This window comes from Lissotriton vulgaris, chromosome 6, assembly GCF_964263255.1.
Source record: "Lissotriton vulgaris chromosome 6, aLisVul1.2, whole genome shotgun sequence".
NCBI lineage: Eukaryota > Metazoa > Chordata > Amphibia > Caudata > Salamandridae > Lissotriton > Lissotriton vulgaris.
In genome coordinates this window covers 1,171,949,552-1,171,966,814 of record NC_141694.1, presented here as the reverse complement: position 1 = coordinate 1,171,966,814, position 17,263 = coordinate 1,171,949,552, and the positions used below count along the sequence as shown (strand labels likewise).

The 17,263-nt window shown below is 45.5% G+C and overlaps 1 protein-coding gene across 1 annotated transcript in view; it reads right to left on the bottom strand.

Annotated features, from left to right (window-relative positions):
• Positions 1–17,263, bottom strand: part of SHPRH (SNF2 histone linker PHD RING helicase) — a 759,436-nt gene that overhangs the window by 509,897 nt on the left and 232,276 nt on the right. The gene's annotated exons all lie outside the window — the stretch shown is intronic.

The window sequence follows — 17,263 nt, the reverse complement described above, 5'->3', positions numbered from 1 at the left end:
CCCCCAGGCGGCTAATTGTCAGAGGCAGAAGATGAACAATAGATTCTCCTTCTGTCACAGCACGAGGTGTCCTTGCCTCCTAGCTCCCTCCATGTGCGACAGAGGCCTCAAGGCGCTGCTGATAGGAAGCCATTAGCACTCGCGTTGCAGAGGACACAGGTTTGGAGGAGTTCTGGAAAGTTAGGGTGGTTGGCGGCTGTTTAGAGCTGGCGTGGGAGCTGAGCTCCTTGGGTTATTTGTGTCCCTCTCCCCTCATAGAAACCCTATATAAAACTACAAGTATATTAATGATTTTGGAATGTGGGACATTTTTCAGGACTGCCCGGGCCTAACTGTGATCCCAATTCAACAATGGTGGTAAGTGGCCCCACCGCACCCATTTTTGGGGATTGTGCTTATTTTTCCTCCTCAGATTTTCACACACAGCAAGTGAGGATAAAACATAAAAAGACAAAGATGAAGAAAACAGTGAACAGTAAAAACTGTTGGAAAGGACCCTGGAAGAGTGAAATAATGGGGACCCAGAGTGACAGTGGTGAACGAAAGGGGGCGGGCGTGATGTGGATTCAAGACCTGGCACCCTTGGTATTAGCCTTTGGCACACTGACTTGCGATAACGCCCGGCACCGGCTTCTGAACAGCACCTTGGGCCCCTGCACTTATCCTATCACAAATTAAGCACTGGGAAGGGCCTACCGTAGTGATGCTCATTACAAGCAAGAAGTGGTTGGCTGAGTCGGTTGAAGTAAACAGGCCCTCTCCCTAACCCCACGTGTTACAAGCTTCTGCCTGCTAGCCCGCTCCACTTCCGGTGGCACAGTGGCGCTATTGTTGGGCCTTGGCACACTAGTGCAAACACCCCTACCTCCCTAGACTCGTCCAAAGCCAGGCTGTAGGGAGGACACCCCGACATAAGAACTGCCACAGTCTTTCAAAAGACGGGCTCCAGCTCAAACAGTGACACCTCAGTGGCATTTCTCACACACCCTTCCCATCTCACTCTATGGGTGTGAGTTTTAACATTCACCCAGCCTAGAGGCGGCTCGCCACCTTGGCAAACCCTGGCAGCTGATTGCCGCTGGAATAAGGTTACCATATGGCTATCAGTACCACCAGCGAGTCTAAGCTCCAGTCCTGGCCTCTCATTTAACAGCCCGTTGCATTCTGGAGGCTGGGGGCCAATTTGCATTAATAGTGACCCAATAGGCCTAAAGATTACAAGGGTTATAAAAGGGATAATATCACTTGTCAAGTTTTACTTTAGCATTATTGCAAAGCGTATAATTGTTTATTGATTAATAAATTAAAAATATATTAAATGTTCTCTGTCAGCCCTTACAATTGATGTAGGGACGGGAGTAGGTGGGACAAGTATATTTTACAGGACATGTAGATCTCAGTGGCATTTTGTCCCTTGGCCAAGTAGATTATTTTAAAAATTCCACACCCCTGATGTAGTTAGGCTGGCCTGCTCTCCCATAGGGATGCATGGGGAATGTCTGTGTCCCTAGTAATTCCTGATGCGTGGGGAGTGCATGCTCGAATTTGGTATGTGCGTGTTCGTGGGAATGAATGCTTTGCAATGGTGTATGTGGCATGTGTGTGTCATGAGTAGAAATGCAATTTCTGGGACTTGGCATATTACTGTAAAATATGCCTGCAGTGTGATTGGCTGGAGCTGGCTGGTGAGCCTGGCTCCAGGAAGGATGGATGGGTCTGCCCGGTGGTGAGTGTGAGATCAGCATGCTTGATGGCTTGGGAGGAGTGCACCTGGTCCCTGATGGGCCTGGACTTTCCCCAGACAATGCTGGCTCCACCCCCTGTAATGCGACTGATGGCCCTAGCCCTGCCAGTGAATAGAGAGGGTGGTTGGGGTAAACAGAGTACTTCAGAACCAGCTGCGACTGGTTTTCCCCCCACCCTGCACCCTGAGACAAAGGGTTTTTTCTGTATAAGAAGGGGCTGTGTCCCCATACAATTTGTCCTGTCGTTGGTTTTCTTCCAGGATCTTGCCAGAGGGGGCTGCTGCTGCTGCAGGGGCCAAGAGGACCGCCACTTGGCTGTCTCCCTGCCTGGAGACCCAGTGTGCTGGCTCTGGCACTGCCTTGCCCCTCTGCCTGCCTCCTGACCCTGCTGGAGCTTTTCCTGTGCCTGGAGGCGCCCTGATCTTGATTTATAGCGCTAGGCGCGCTTTATTTTCCTTGGAGCGCTGAGCGCGCTTCCCTTGGCGCTTAAGAGCGCTGTGCCCTGTCCCCGAGCGCTGGGGAGCGCTCGTTGTGCAGCCGGTGCCCACCCGGCATCTGCCCGTCTGATGGAGCCGAATTGCCGATTTTTGTGCATAGCGAGTGCCTACCTCGCTTTATATTTAATTTAAGGCCGGTGCCTACCCGGCATTGCCCTGTGGTGTTTATTTGATTTAGAGCCGGTGCCCACCCGGCATTGCCCAGGAAATCACCGCCGCAGCCCGGGAGCACTGGAAGCTGTTGCCGGGCCGCCGCGCTGCCTGCAGCGACCCGGAAGTCCCGCCTCCTGACCCCCAGGGCCGCGCTGCCATTGGCGGCCCCGGCGGAAGTCAGGCGGCATGTAGAGGAGACAGGTCCAGGCGGGAGCGCGAGAGGAGCAGCCGGCTCCGTCCTCGAGGCTCCCCGAGTGAAGGAGAGCCCCGCGCCGGCCGCCGAGGAGACGCCTCCAGCCAGCGAGACAACCGGTGAGTGCCTGCCAGCGGAGAGGGGCGTCGGGACACATTGTCGGTGTCCGCCCCTCCCCCGTAGCGCGATCTGGCGCGCGCTGTTGTATTCGAGCCCTGAGAGGCTCGGGGGGCATTATGTGATTCACGAGTCCCCGGTGAGGGACTCCAACGTGGGCAGCAGTTCTTTATCGTGAGAGCCACGAGTCTCTGAGGGGCACATCTGTTCTTTGAGCCCGAGAGGCTCCCCGCCCCTCATTATTTTTAGAGCGCTGGGCTCTCGAGTGCGCATTCCCTTCTTTGAGCCTGCGAGAGGCTCCACACGCCCACATCGTACTTAGAGCCCTGAGAGAGGCTCTGGGGGCATTTTCATGATTTTGAGAGCGCTGAAGCTCTATTTGCACATTTGCTTTGTGAGCCCCTGAGAGGCTCCTTGCCCACTTTGTTCTTGAGCCCTCCTGGCTCCAACGTTGCCCTAACTTTTCCTGTTTAACAACTGTCCAGCACTTTGTGGACAGTTGCCACGTTTAGGTTTGTGTTCTGTGCTGCCTGCGCAGCTTCCCTGACACAGACTCAGGGCATTCCGCCCCTTTCGAGGCCAGTTGGCCTGAGGGACATTGTGAGTGTTGTGCTATGTGCACCCCGCGCATTGTAATTTCTGTGTATGTGATTCTTGCGCATATGTTCTAACCTGCACCTCTGTGTTTAATACCTCATGTGCAATTGTTGACATCCCACTTTAGGTTTATCCACTTTGCTAAATGTGACCTGCATAGTAGATTGTTGATTTCCCATTTTAGGTTTAGGTTTCCTTCCCTTTGCTAAGAGTGAATTGCTTAGGTGTTGGTATTCCTTCCTTAGGTCCTGCTGAGAAGGTCCTAGTTACCTGCGTGATTACCTACAGTGTTTTAGGGTTGCGTAGGAGGTCTTTACTTTTCCAGTGATTACTGAATGTATGTTGCATTTACAATTTTAGTGCTAATCATTCTATGTTTACGACATAAGTGTATACCTACCAGTATTATTTTCTAACAAGTGCCTACCCCTGACAGTGGTCCATGTGGCCCTGTCCTGTACATAATTCCCCTTGTAAATTTTGCCCGTGCTCCTGGCACATTGTAAAGTTTTTGTGTTATCTAATGTGTTTTGTTTACTATAAATACAAAGGCTATTTTTTATATATATCCTTGTGTGGAGTTTTCCTTTGTGGTGGGCCTTGGGTGTTGTTGCTGGGGTGCGTGCGCAAATACTTAACTCATACCGCCTCCAAGTTTAGCCTAGACTGCTCGCGCCACGTTACCTAGAGGGCGAGTGGGGGTCGCCTTGGTGTGTGACTCCCTTGCCCTGACTTTAGAAATGGCGATCCCTGACTGACCTTGACGCGAGTCTTGGCCGGCCAGGGTCCCGTTTCTAACAAAGGCGCTTGTACGAATACCGCTGTGGAACCCATCCTGGCTTTCCCTGTGAGGCATCCACTCCTGGGCACCCCCAAGGTGGAGGCCAGGCATCCTTAGCGTTGTGGGGGCCGTTGTGGAGATTAAGCAAGCTATTGCCCAGAGTTGCAGAGTGGGACTCCATGATTGGAATAGGCACCGAGGCGAGAATTATCAGGTCCGTGGAATTTTTTGAGCCCAAGACCCACCGAGGCGGGGAATTGAACCCTGATCCCGGGCTAGACCTCTGCATCAGGGTCTGCCGCTCTAATCATTGAGCCACACTTCTCCACAAGATATATGGGCACCGTTGATAAAGACTGTCTCGAGTGACTTGTGAGACCTATCTTGCCCTAAATACTGTTGCCTGCACCTTATTCCACAGGACCAAAAGATGAGAGGAATCGATTACAGTGTGAAATAAGGATAGCAAGAGTTATTTGCATCCATTCGGCAAAAGCATGATGCAAAATGCTTTGGCACTAAGTTGCAAAATTGTTTTTTAGGAATACATATGTTTAAGACATGGATGCATTTAGATGACTCCAGTACATTTGCCAGACAATGCTTACCATATTAATAGCTTTCATAGGTCGTCATTTGACTTCTGCAATCAAAATGCTAGAAGAGTTCCCACAACATAGACACAGTAGGAATTTGAGATTAAAGTAAAAGGCATAGGTTAAAGCAAAGGCCAACAGGTGTGGCTTTAAGATGCTGAAACTTTCATGTAAAGTCATTAACCAATGTACACAGGCTATTGATTGTGCTGTGTTTTATTACCCAAGCTTACAGTTCGATGTAACACTGCTAGCTTGCCATTTAAAAAAACTTTATAGCACACTGAAATTAGACCTCCAGCATTCAGCATACTCTATACAATGCTGATTCTCCTCCAGATACAACCGACACATTCAATTTGCTGCATGCTCACTGCTAAGAGGAAAAGTGGAAATCACATCCTGGAAAAGATTTCCCTATGGAGCACAACATATATGGCTGAGAAAGTTTAGAGTGGCTCATCCATTCGATCTATCCACGCAGAAGTTCATCAACTCAATCTTCAGTGACCCGCCTGTGCCCTCAACCATCAAATGATTCATTAATTTCTAAATTCAACGACTATGCCATTAAAAATAACATAAGCTCACTGCCCGCCAGACAAAATACTTGCGTCTCATTAAAAAAATATATATATATATCATCTTTGTTAATATCCATTTGAGTCATGGTGGGCGATGGCAGAAAAGGAGCTGAATGCCTTGAATACCACATAATTTCCTCCTATTGCAGCTCTTCGTATTCTGAAGATGAGATGGTAAAACGGTCTATGAGTGAGTAGCATTTGTTTTCATTGGAGACCAGAATAGAAGTGCAAAAAACACAGAAGCCATATGAACATCTACGTTTTAGAAACGTGTGCCTGAGTCACTACGGGGCCAATTATTATTAAAAATCGTATATAGCGCTCAGCTAGCCACAAGGGGTCTCCCGGCGCTTTAGGAGCACATAGGGTCTAATCAGATCATACTGACTCAAAGCATACAGGTCTTCAGCTGTTTTCAAATAGTGGTCATTGAGGTACAACTTTTCAAGGGTTCTGGTAGGACATTCGCTAAACTTAGGCCCAGTTAAGTGAAGGAGCTGCCTCCCATGCGTGTCCATTTGACTCTGGGAACTATGCATAGGGAGAGGTCACTGTAACATAGGGGACGAGCCGACTTATATGGTCTCACCATTCCATGAAGATATCGGGGGCCGACTCCAGACATAAGTCCATGCACGTAGCACAGGGTTTTGAATTGAATCCGTTTCTCCACTGTGATCCAATGAAGCTCGTGAAGGAGACAGGAGGCTGATGCACTTTTTGGGAGTCTGTAGAGCAGCCTGGCAGCAGAGATTTGGATCACTTGTAACCGTTTCATGGAGGCTTCATATGCCCGAAACAGAGGATGTAAATGTAGTCCAGTCTCGACAAGATGAGTGCCTCATTGACTGCCCTTTGAGCTGAGAATCGGAGTATCCAGATGATTTTCCACAGCCATTTCAAGATGGCAAAGTAGGTAGCGGCCACCTTCGCTATCTATGGCTTCATGGACAGCTTTTTTTCCATCAGAAAACCAAGGTACTTCACCTTGTGAGCCAGAACAGGAAGAGCACCCAAGGTTCTGGGCCAGTGCTGTGGACCCCCGAGGGAAGGGCTCCTTCCTAGCACCTGTACCTCGGTCTTGTCCCCATTAGGTTTAAGTGAATTATTATTCATGCACAAGACAACCAGACTTAAGCAGGAGTTCAAGGCCTCAGGTTTGTGGTCCTGAGCGGAAGTCAGAGAGAATATGATTTGTGTATCATCCACGTAGGAGAACAAAGGCGAGGTCACTGCTTTCAACCAGTGGGCATAGATGTTGAATAGCGCCGGACTCAAGGCTGAGCCTTGGGGTAACCCCTGAGGTGAGGAAGTGTTGTGTGGAAGAGGCGCAAGCTGAGATAACTTGGAAATTCAATCCAGGACAAGGCTGTTATCACCAAAAGTGTGGCATGCAACAGTATCGAAGACAGTACTGAGGTCGAGTAAGATCAGCGATGCCATCTCGTTTCATCCAGGAGTCGCCTGAAGTGTTCTGTGACTCCTGGAAAGGCAGATTTGGTGCTGTGTGCTGCTCTAAACCCCGTCTGAGAGTGATGTACAGAATGTTTGGACTTCACAGAGAGAGTTGTTTGTTGACATGTTCCTCCATGATTTAAGACTGTAAAGGAAGAATAGAAATCGGTCGGTAATTGGATCTGTTGGAATGAACCAAGTTAGGTTTCTTGAAGAGGGGAAAAAACCATGGCATCATTCAATGATTGTAGAATGTGCCCCTCCTGTAAGGGGGAATTGAGAAATCCCACCAGTAGCAGAATAATGTCTGGCTCCTGGGTGCTGAGATGAGCTGGGGGGAGAGGATCTATAGGGGAGACAGATTTTGTGGAATTTACCAGCGACATTAATAGAGGTAGGTCCAACGTGTCCCAAGAATTCCGTTTCTGGTGGACGAGTGCAGTGACTGAGGTGTTCGAGGTCTCGAAAGTAGGAGGCGGCAGATTGATGCTAGACTGGGAGGCAACCCTCCCATCCGCCCTCAGTGAGAGTTAGATATCCTACACCTTTTTATCAAAAAAGGATCAATTCTTCGCACTAAGACAGTATAGGTGCTGGTGTGATTTTCAGGGTTGGAGTGTTCTTTGACTACTCTAAAGAGGTTTGTGGCACTTTTGGGCTGAGGTGATTTGGTGAGTAGAAAGTGGCCCAGGCAGCTCTTTAAAGACCATGATAGTTTATCAGTACCATTTTGGATTTTTCTTTTTCAAATTCTGTTTATTAGAATTTTTTTTAGCTTAAAACAGAGAGCATGACATATGCAACATTAGTTATGGAAAAAACAGCCCAGAGTTACAGATCTCACATGTGGGTTACAGCTTCTTCGCAAGGTCTGTGGCGAATAAACTTTTAAGAATAAGCACTATCAAAACATGTGCAATCAGTCCATCGTTTATGAACGTCAATGAAAACCTCCTGAGAGAGTACACCATTTTGTATTTTTACTTAGTATCCTCATCGTAAATAAGCCTCCAGGCCCTTGCATCTAGTTTTCTCTACCCAAAGTGCTTCATTAAACAGTGGGGCGGATGGGTGTGTCCTCCCTGAACGACTACTTTTAGCTAGCAGGGCGTCCAAGGAGTCCCACAGCCAACCATCAATTCTGGGCTGATTTTGCTCAATCCCTTGTGTTAATTGGCCATTGTGCTACTCAGTTGGCTACTGAGGGTAGGGAGGTCCAGTCTCGACCGAGCCTTGGTCTTAGACTGTGGTCTTTCCCTCACTCTAGATGGAGCAAAACAGGTCCAGAAAGAAAAAGTTACTGCATAGTGATCCGACGACTGTATCGGCAAAGGAAGAGCAGTAGCAAGGTCTTGCAAGTCAGAGAAGATCGGATCTAAGAGGTGGCCTACTTTATGAGTTGTTCTTGAGTTAATAAGATCCAAATTCAGTGTCTTGAGGTCCTCTATTAAGATCTGACCAGGACTACAAAGGCTATCCTGTAGATGAATTTTCAGATCCCCTAATAATGTAAAATTGGCTGATCTGAGGAAAAGGGGGCAAGAATGTCGGGCAGCAGCGTACTAGTAGTAATTAATATTTCGGATACCAGCCTTTCCGCACATCAAATGCACCTCGATGAAAAAGGCACGTCATTCATACCTACCACCCAAACTAACTTATTGGAACTCGAAGTCAGCACATTTAAGCTAACAAGAAAATGAAGATTACGTCACCTGTTTGACAGTGTGTTACCCCAACACTGAAGAAAAACAAGACCAACTCAAAGGCTTGAGACCCCCCAGTAGCTACCAACCACCATGCAGCCATAAATGTATTGACTTATTCGTAAATTTAGTCAAAAAAGACTTAATTAAAATCAATTTCAAGAGAAGTACGGTACAAAGTAATCTCACCCAAAAAGACAAAGACACATTGAGAAGTCTGGCCAACAACTCAGAGATTAGATGTATAAAAGCTGACAAGGGCGGCGCCCTTGTGATACTCAACACTGAAATGTACAACAGGAAACTTGAAGAACACATCAATGATGCAACTACCTACATGAGATTGGATTACAATCCTACGAGTGAATTTCAAACCACATTACAAACTCTAGTGTATAAAGCCCCTGAAGCTGGCATCATTAAAGATTGTACTAAGAATTATCTATTATGTGAACATCCGAAAAGCCCTTCGATTCAAATGTCTCCTAAAATACACAAAAACCTCCACGATCCATCTTTCAGACCTATAGTTTCCACCAGAGGATCTCTGCATGAACCAGTAGGTAAATTTATAGATCGATACCTATAGCCTCTAGTTACTAAGATGAGAAGTTACATTAAGGATACTACCGAATTCTTATTGAAGCTATCAGAAGTCAATATTGAAGAATCAGAATCTATAGTGCTATGCACCGCTGACGTCAGCTCCCTTTACACGTCTATCCCCCACAAAGGAGGAATTGAAGCCTTTGAAAAGGCTATTCTCAACAGTGACATCAATACACCCATGCAAGAATTCCTCATGGAACTCATGCTACATACACTTTATCACAGCTATTTTAGACACAACAACAACTGGTATCTGCAATTATCGGGAATGTCGATGGGGAATTGTGCGGCTCCCACGTACGCAAATATCTATATGCAAAACTTTAAAGAGACACATATTTATGGTAACAGCTACTTCAACGACAGGATCAAATTATACGTAAGATACATTGATGATCTTTTTATAATTTGGAAAGACACTAAGAACTCTCTACATGACGCCCTGAGCGTACTGAACACTAAGGACGAAAGAATACAATTAACCTGGCAAGTAAGTGAAACTTCACTTTCCTTTTTGGATGTAAATATCAAAATCACCAACCAAGGATTCCTAACTGACATACACCGTAAGCCTAAGGATCGCAACAACACCTTGCACTACACAAGCTTCCATCAGGGATCATTGAAAAAACACCTCCCATACTCACAAATGCTAAGAGTCAAACGTATCGTATCTGATGAAGACACTTTCAAAAAAAGAATCACAGAAATGCACGACCGATTCGCAGAAAGAGGTTACCCTGAAACAGTTCTTGAGGATGCCACTGAACGCATTGAAACTATCAGTAGACAAGAAGCACTAAAAAAAACTTCACCCCCAAAGACCCTCGTATTGTACTAGTTTCAAAATTCTCAACGTCTAGCGTTAAGTTAAAAAAAATCATTCTCAAACACTGGCCCATCTTGCAGATGGAGCCCGACTTTAGAGACCTCTTTAAAACTCAACCTTTATTTGCCTACACACGTAGCAACAACATCAAAGAAATACTGGGAAAGAAATCTACCACCGTTAAAGATAACAAAGGAACCTACCCATGCATGAACTGCAGTAACTGTAATTGTGTAATCAGAGGGAGTAACATCACACACCCAATGAAAGGCCATGCCATCAAACTCAACGTTAATGCCACTTGCGATACCACCAACCTTATTTATGCTATCAAATGCCCCTGCGGGAAACTCTACGTAGGCAAGACGGAAAGAAAAATTAAAGTGCGCATCAATGAACACAAGTCAAGCATCCGCACCAAAAATGAAAATCTAACGTAGCCATTCACTTTCTAGAATCTAAACATACCATTGCTCAATTAAAATTCATTATTCTAGAAACTGTCACAAAAATTGAAGGCAGAGACAATCGCAAATTCCTCCTACAACGAGAAACAGAATGGATATACCGTCTTCAAACACTGAAACCATTTGGACTGAATGATCGTATAGAACTCAGTTGTTACTTGTAAATATGACATATGCATTGCTCTAAAAATGTGTCCTTTCGTATTCAACCCCCTTTATTTATCCTTTTTCACACTATGTTTTTACCCTCACCTCAGTCCTTCATCTATTTTTAGTTTTCTCCCACCTAGCAGGGTCACGTTGCTGTTAACACACTCCCCCCGCTCGTACTTTGACGTTAGTCCGTTTTTTATTACTAGTTCGATTCCCCTTCACGCACTAACCACGATCACATGTTATATATCCCACCATACACCTCCGCGTAACTTCACCCTAACGAACAGACCGGCAGCACTCAACAGTCACAGCGTTCGCGCTTCCAAGTAAGATTTGTTACCATCCATGTTTTGATACTTGCCAACAACTCGGCCGGTTACGAGCCCAGCGCTAAATAGATCCTTGTATATTTTTTCCCGTTTTTCTAGATCGCTATGCCCCCCGAGGAGGTTTGCGACTCGTAAGTTAAGGTTTAAACCACACTCCCATTTGAGCACCAGTTAATAATCCCCACACAGCCGTAAAACGATCTAACCCTCCGCTAACCCGCTCCCCTCACATTAAGGTTTGGTGATATTTGGGTTCTCCAATCTATGTCCTGTTCATCACGAGCACAATTTCCACTACTTCAGTCCACCAGTTTATTTTCATTTCACTGATAGTTTGTCGTATCTTCCTTTGTTTTCAGTATTCCTTGACAAAGGGCTAGTACAGCCCGAAATGCATCGGAGTTTTACTTTTTGGGAATTCAACCTGTTCTGATTTATGAAACGAAAGTGTGTGATATGTTGGTAATATCATGAACATACGAAAGAAAATCGAAAAAGAATAAAAAGAAATTCAGAGTTTTTTTTAACCTAAAGGTGTGCCTTTAACACAGGGATGCACTTGCATCTTGAGCGTGCACTTCTCAACAGGGCAGCAGCGCACACCAGTGGCCTATGTATCTCCGAGACAGGTATATTAATGTGGGGGATGTTGTAAGTTTGGGTGTAAGTTCCAGGAAGAAGGACACTGCTTCGCAGAAGCAGGCATAGATAATTCATGAATATTGCATTTATATATTTTTTTTAAACATAATGGCGATCCCCCTTCCTAGTTTACTTGGCCGATCCCTTCTCACAATAGAATAGTCTTGGGTTAAGGGTGTGATAACAACGGGCATAGAGGCCTAGTAGGGCCATGTTTCCGTAAGAAACATGGCAACTGGAGCATGGTTGGCTACAAAGTTCTAAAAGTGTTGCTGATGAGTAGATGGTGATCGAACATTAAAGCTGTGGAAGCAGAACTTACTTTCATGCCCAGAGTAGTAGTCACACCACTCCGTAAAGTGTCTGCAGTGGTGGCATTGCCTGTAATGGTTAGCATCAGGTCATCTAGTGGATTAAGTAGAGGGTTGCAGACAGTGCAAGTTTGTGTGCTCTTATGGGGTCAAATGAAGTTCAACCCAAAAGGGGCAGGGTCCCTGGCCCCTAGTCCTATTCGGGGGCAGATGGGTGCAGATGGCTGGTCTTTGGCGTGCCGGCAGCACATCCTCGATACGGCCAGTCGAAAACTAAGGGCATGTAGACGAAGTCTAGCTTGCAAACCGAGTGGTACACGTGACCTCAAGATGGAAGCTGATAAAAGGAAGTTAAGAGCGGGGCATTAAACATGTGCACCTCGCTTGTAATGCCACAAATAATCCCCAATTAAAGATAAGAGATCCCAGGTTCTCTCCACTGATTGTAGCAGTACAGTCAATCAACCAGGATTTATAAAGCACAGCTAATCACCCTATAGGGTATCCAGGCGCTTGCAGGTCCTGGGGACTTATTCGAACAGCCAGTCTTGAGGCCCATTTGGAATTCCGTAAGTGAGGTGATGGTCTGGAGATGCGTGGGGAGGCTGTTCCTGGTCTTTGATGGAATGTGGGAGAAGGAGAATCCTCCACTTCTGCTTCAGTAGATCACTGGAGTAAGGGAAAGTTAAAGGGAGGCGGAGCGTAGTCTGATGGTTGGTGGAAATTCAGGCAGTGGTAATGTAGGCAGGTCCTTAGTTGTGTAGAGCTTAGTGTGAGTGGGTCAGCAGCATTAAATTGGCATCTCTTCTGTACAGGGAGACAGTGGAGTTTCCTGTGCTGGGGTGTGATGTGGGTTCGTAGGGGAAGGCTGCGGATGAGTCTCGTGGCGGCGTTCTGTATGGTCTGTAGTCTCTGTAGGAGGTGAGCGCTGATTCGTATGTAGAGAGCATTGCCGTAGTTCACTTGGCTGGTAATGAGGGCTGGTGTCACGGTGCGTCTCGTGTGTAGGGGTAATCACTTAAAGATCTTACGTAGCATGTGCAGAGTGAGAAAGCAGGTGGCGTTGTCGGCATTGATCTGTGATTTCATGGTGAGCTTGTTGTCATTGATGATTCCAAGGTTACTGGCGTGGTTGGAGGGCTTGGGTGCTGATCTCAGGTCTGATGGTCACCATTCAACCCTCCATGTTTTGCTGCTGTTGCCTAAGATCAGTACTTCTGTCTTATCTGTGTTCAGCTGCAGGCAGTTGTTCTTCATCCAATCTGCGACGTTTGTCATGCATCTCTGGAAGGTGGTTCTGGTGGTGGGGGGTTTGTCGTGAGCGAGAGGATGAGTTGGGTGTCATCTGCTTAGGAAATTATGTTGAGACCGTAGGATCTGACTATATTTGGCCAGGGGGTCATATATGCACAGAAGAGTATGGGCTGAGGGAAGAGCCCTGGGAGACACCATAGTCTATCTCCTTGGGTTAAAAGGAGGAAGGTGGGTCCTCTGCTATACCTTCGCTTCTTACCATAGCACAACTGCAGCACATTGCAGTCACTCAGACAGACAGACTGGTTATTCAACACCACCAATGTAGTGCAATCAGCGCCATTAAACAAATCTATCTCTAATAATGAGTCTGCAGCAAGAAGCATCAAAACATGAATGTTTACTGAAGTGAGGGAGGTAGAAGCATCCCAGTCCCCCAAAATGACACTAAAGCGACGGCTCTGAACTCACCCAAATGACACTGAAGCAACGGCTCTGAACAAGGAGCTGTGTAGAAGAAACACATGCTCATAACTGATTTGTGTGCTTATTGTGCGATGCATGGTCGTTGCGAGGTATGTTGAATGCCATGTTCCTCTAATGGTTCTTAGATGCTACCATAATTTAAATGCTGCTCCACAATAAATCAAGACATGTTTTTCCAGGGCAGCAGGAGGGCGCGGTTAGAAAATGTCGGGAAGGGGTGTGATTGTTGCTGGATGGATTGGGCGGCACATGACTGATAAGATCACAGGTCAAAAGGTATGAGATAGACTGTCCGGCGAACCACTATCACTTCTGCATTCCTCAAGAAAAGGCCACTTCACTGGTGCCAGAATGGAAGTTAGGGAAATACAAATAGGCTACATGGCCAAATACACCGAAGTTTGGAGGGAAGGGGCCTACACTCCAAAGAAGCCAGCATTGCTGCCGCAAGGTGGAATAAGAGGAGTCAATAAGAATGAGTTGTAGGCGCAAGTGGTCAAGGGGAGGAGTCCACAAACAGACACTGCTGCACCTGAACTACATTTTATACTTAAAGGGGATGCAGGCTCCACACTAGAAGACAGCACTGGTAAATCAACCAGAGGAGACTCCATCCTCATACCTCAACCCACATCTGAGCCACCAGGACCCAACTGCAGGATAGAAATGGGCACTATAGACCCTCTCGTTAAGACCCTGAGGCCAGGTAGCAGTACGAACCGGGTACTGTGTGCATTATGGTCTGGACAGGAAGTCACAGGGTGTTTGAGAGTGGAGTCTCAGTTTTCACTACTTGTCTAGTAGGACAACAATTTCTCGCACCTTATGATTTTCATTTTTGGGTTAACAAGGTCACTAACAGTGGGGTTAGCAAAGGGTAGCACTTTATAAATCAAGCTCACAATGGGAGCATTAGAAGGTAGCTACTCAACGCTATCACTTGCGATAACAGTAACAAGTATTATATTATGAAAATAGATATTTTCCCCTTTTTGGGGAGAGGCAATGCCTATGAGGGGGCACCATGCAGTAAATGCAACTGAAAACCAACACAAGATGCCGTGCTAAAACGGGCGGTTTACACGCAAAGTTACCCTGAAGAGGATTATTCCCCGAGTGCAACATCAAGCTCAGGAAAGGGGTTTCACCCACTCAACACATGATAACAACTTCCACAAATAGAAACAGTTCTAGGTAAATGTGTCATATTGGCAATTGGTGTCTGGGAGGAAACATACTAAGGGCACATGTGTGATAACACCTAGTTTTATACTTCTGGTAAGCATAAAGGACTGTAGTTCTCTTTGGTCAGCACATGGCAACTTATTCTGTTTGTGAAGGCTCTTTGTCTATCAGTCTCTGTCACACCTTAGAGCTGACTGATGACCCAGTTAAGATTCAGAGGGCGTTTAGAGAGTTTTACAACAAACTCTGTACTGAAGAGAATACTTAGCACCCGGATCTGAGAGATAGGGAGATCTCTAAATATCTTAACGCTATATCATTGGCTCAACTTAGCGCGGAAGATCCTACTCAGTTGGAGAATCCTCCAACCTGAGAAGAAATTTCTACAGCAATGACAAGTCTGCCGGATGGCAAAGCTGCTGGCGCTGACTGTATTCCAGTAGAGTTTTATAATAAAAACTTCCCCTCAAATAAAAGAACTCTTTACAGATCTGGTCATTTCTATCTTTAATGGGGCCTCCCCACCCGTATCTTGGTCTACAGCTAAGATTGTAATTTTTCAAAAAAAGGATAAGTCGCCATTAGAGATGGGCTCATTTAGACCTAGTCCTCTTATTATTTGCAATTCCAAGGTATATTCCACATTTTTTTCATCCAGACTATCCTCTAGAATTGAGCCACTTGTCTCGAAGTGGCAGCATGGGTTAATTTCCCAAAAGAGTAAATGTAAATGTAAATGTACATGTATTTATATAGCGCAAATCGCCCACATCGCAGGCATCTATGCGCTTGCTTAGGGAACCCGTCCTGGTATTCCCCTGTGAGATACCCCGGCAGGGTATCCACAGGGTGAAAGCCAGGCATCCCGCCGCGAGGGGCCGTTGTGGAGATTAAGCAAGCTATTGCCCAGAGTACCGTAGAACATATCCGGCGGGCCATCACACTATTTGATGCTGCTTAAGTGTCCGGAAACCCGATTTCATTAATCTTACTCGATGCTGAAAAAGCATTTGATCAGGTCTCCTGGCAATATCTTTGGGGGTGTTATGAGGCAGATACGTTTTGGACCAAAGGCAATTCAAGCTCTTTACTTAAATCCCACAGCCAAAATTTCGATAAATGGGACATTGACAGAGCCAATTAGAATATCACGTGGGACAAGACAGGAATGTCCTTGTTCTCCACTGCACTTCGCCATCTACATTGATCCCTTTATTAAAAAAATTTAAATTAATCATGATATTCTGGCTATTGGGAATGGTTTCGCCAAAGTATGGTCTGGAAGGCAGCCCAGATTAAATACCAGTGGGTACATTTAATTCAAGTATTCCATCAACCTCAGTTTTTCTCAATATTCTATATACACGTCAACTACTCAGACTGAAATAAATATTCTCACATTTGCTCTTCGAAACATCTAATTTTCATGATTTAAAATTTTAATAACTGCCTCAAAATTAACACTTACAATTATAATCTCTTAGCATGGCAGATATTACATCTCCTTTGTCAGCTGTCAGTTAAAAAATATTATTAAATAGATTAGTCACATCTCAATGCTCTCCTTATGTGACAGCTTTGTTAAGAAACTGGATTCCCTTAAATTGAATACAGCACCTTCTTTAACCATATTTCCCATTACGAACAGTGAACTCAAATGTTGATCTTGGAATAGAGAAGGAGAGTAATTAAAAAAATAAAAATGTTGAAGCCATTTGAGGGTATGAGAATGTATATTTTTAACTATGTTACTTATATGTGGGAGGACTTTGGTGCCTCTTGTAATTACAAATACACAATAACTAAAGTGCACTATAGCACCACAAATACAGCAATACATGTACAAACATGTATATAGAACAATACTTGTAGTAATGCATATAAAAGTCTTGAACTTAATCAGCCTTTGAAACTGAATCCAAATCATCAAACACTAGTCGAAATAGACCCTAATCTATATAGAACCAATACTCCACAAGGAAATGCAACAATGAAGACAACCATTTGATTTTCTCCTCAAGCCAGGGTATAATGGATGCTGCCAAATGAAATATTGACTGATCACTTTCCCGTTTAAGGGACTCTGGCACACAATAAGATTGACAGTGTCAACGGTCTCTTTCCTCCTCAAGTACAGATCCGTGTGCCTTGAGCATATCTCACTAGGTTCAAGCTGCTCAGCAACACCTTCACTGAGTGCCATGCACATTACCATGCCCTACCCTGTGGCTCCACTCACGGCCCACCAGGACTTACAGGGAAGTCCGTATTAAATAACAATTTACATAATATGGGAGCCTGACAGACCGCAGCAGTCTTCTGAAAGCAACCCTTAAACTAATCAGTCTGGGAAGGCTCCCTTCACTGTACACAACCACTTCATGAACACTGCCTCCACTCTCTTTTGGCATACATTCTAGAGGCTTGGGCTGCTTAATGTTTTTCAAACCAAGCCACCTGACTGGTTTGTCGGCAAGTTAGAAGTGGACAAATCTTTAAATTGCTATTCTCTCCAATTTCCTGTCTGCCATCTACTTCGAAAATACACTTTTGCTCTGCCAGAACGAA